This window comes from Prunus avium, unplaced genomic scaffold (genome assembly GCF_965620075.1).
Source record: "Prunus avium unplaced genomic scaffold, drPruAviu1.hap1.1 HAP1_SCAFFOLD_83, whole genome shotgun sequence".
Taxonomy (NCBI): domain Eukaryota; kingdom Viridiplantae; phylum Streptophyta; class Magnoliopsida; order Rosales; family Rosaceae; genus Prunus; species Prunus avium.
In genome coordinates, this window is record NW_028276930.1 from 100,001 (window position 1) to 102,500 (window position 2,500).

A 2,500-nucleotide genomic window follows, 5' to 3' on the forward strand; every position below is an offset into this window, starting at 1 on the left:
CAGCATGCCGGCAGCGTGCGCGCACCATGCCGGCAGCGTGCGCGCAGCTTGCGCGCAGCGTGCTGATTCTGTCGACAGTGAGGCTAGCGAAACTTGTCCTGCCATGGCGTGCGCGCAGCCTGTGCGCGCAGCTTGCGCATCTGTCGACAGTGAGGCTAGCGAACTTGTCCTGCCATGGCATGCGCTGTGCGCAGCCTGTGCGCAGCGTGCGCGCAGCTTGCGCATCTGTCGACAGTGAGGCTAGCGAAACTTGTCCTGCCATGGCATGCGCGCAGCCTGCGCACAACATGCGCACAGGCTGTGCGCAGCGTGCGCGGAGCTTGCGCGCAGCTTGCGCGCAGCTTGCGCATCTGTCGACAGTGAGGCTAGCGAAACTTGTCCTGCCATGGCATGCGCGCAGCGTGCGCGCAGTCTGTGCGCAGCATGCGCGCAGCCTGTGCGCAGCGTGCGTGCAGCCTGTGCGCAGCGTGCGCGCAGCCTGTGCGCAGCGTGCGCGCAGCTTGCGCATCTGTCGACAGTGAGGCTAGCGAAACTTGTCCTGCCATGGCATGCGCGCAGTCTGCGCGCAGCATGCGCGCAGCATGTGCGCAGCATGCCGGCAGCATGGTTCCAGGTTTTTTCAAATGTCGACAGAATTTTTCAAATCTTGTCAAACCCCGTTTTTATTGAAATTTCCTCGCACAATAAGCTCCCCATAAGTAGTCTATGATTTTTAGGACCTTCTCCAACTTACAAAACTAAAAAATTCCTCCCGGATTTGTTTTAATGATTTTTTCAATTTTACGACTTCTAAAAATAATAAAAAATACTTCCCGACTTCAAAAATTTATGAAACTTTTTCCCATCATAGATTGCATGTTTCTTAGTATCCCTGCAAAAAATCACGTCCAAATACCTTGTATTGAATTATTTAGAGCCCATTATGACTCCTCGCGCATAGGTGATGTCTCTTCCTGTCAAAGGGCTAAATGCATAAAATGCTATATAGGGGGGTGTGTGTTGCCTGCATATGCATGGCAGCCCATGCCTTCCTAGCTGCAGCCCCCTTCCCCCACGCCACACCCATGTCATGTTGCCTCGATATGTTGCCTCGGTATTATGGGTTTGGTGTCGGGGTCGGGGGGCTGCCACCCATGGCGGTGGTGGCCGGAATCCGGCCTCCGCCACCACGCCGCCGCCATGGGTGAGGGAGGAAAAAAAAGGCGTGGAAAGTTGCGAAATGGGGTTGTCTAGGCTTTTTTTTGGCATGGGAGAGCATGGAGTGCTAGGAACTCCTTCTCAAATGCACGGGCATGTCGACCACAACCTCATTTCGCAACAACAACCACCCGTGTGGGGTGGCGGTGGGTGGATAGTCGCGGATTGGGGCTTGCCAAGCCAATGTTTTCAAAAAATTTCATCAAAATTAAAAACAAATGTTTTGTTGCCTTCGGATTTGTGGGCGAGCGGCGAGTCGGAGTGGAGCCGGTAAAGTTTAACCTCGGTGTGCACGGTTGTTTTTAGAAACTCAATCCAATGCCGGGGACGTTGAAAGTGACGCTCTTATGAGTTGCAAACCCGCAAGATTTAAAGAACCTTTTCAAAACAATTTCAAACCAACAAGATTTAAAAACAGAAATTTTCATCAAAATGAAAAACAAATGTTTTGTTGCCTTCGGACTAGTGGGCGAGCGGCGAGTCGGAGTGGAGCCGGTAAAGTTTAACCTCGGTGTGCACGGTTGTTTTTAGAAACTCAATCCAATGCCGGGGACGTTGAAAGTGACGCTCTTATGAGTTGCAAACCCACTAGATTTAAAGAACCTTTTCAAAACAATTTCAAACCAACAAAATTAAAAACAAATGTTTCGTTGCAAACAAATTGTGGGCGAGCGGCGAGTCGGAGTGGAGCCGGTAAAGTTTAACCTCGGTGTGCACGGTTGTTTTTAGAAACTCAATCCAATACCGGGGACGTTGAAAGTGACGCTCTTATGAGTTGCAAACCCACAAGATTTTAAAAACTTTTTGAAAATGTTTCTTCTAAATGACACATTTTGATCCTTGGCAAGTGCTCAATCCGTAACTATCCAATCACCGCCACACCACACCGGTCGGGAGTGTGTGAATGGTGTGCTTCCCGGGGTTGGCATAGATAATCTTTCGCATCGACAATCTTTTGCATGCGAGGGAATGTCTATGCCAACCCCGGGAAGCACACCATTCACCCACTAGTTGTGGGCGACGATGGGTTGGCTTCAAATGAATTTTTGCTTGGGGTTGTCCTCGGTATGCTTTTGTGTTGGGAGTACGGCCACCAAACCTTCTCAATGCACGGGTATGTCGAGGATGGCTTTCGGCGGGGTTGATGAAGAAGCTACCCAATTCTCGGCCACACGAACACATGGTGACGATGCGTTGGCTTCAAGTGAGCTTTAGCTTGGGGTTGTCTTCGGTATGCTTTTGTGTTGGGAGTACGGCCACCAAACCTTCTCAATGCACGGGTATGTCGAGGATGGCTTTCGGC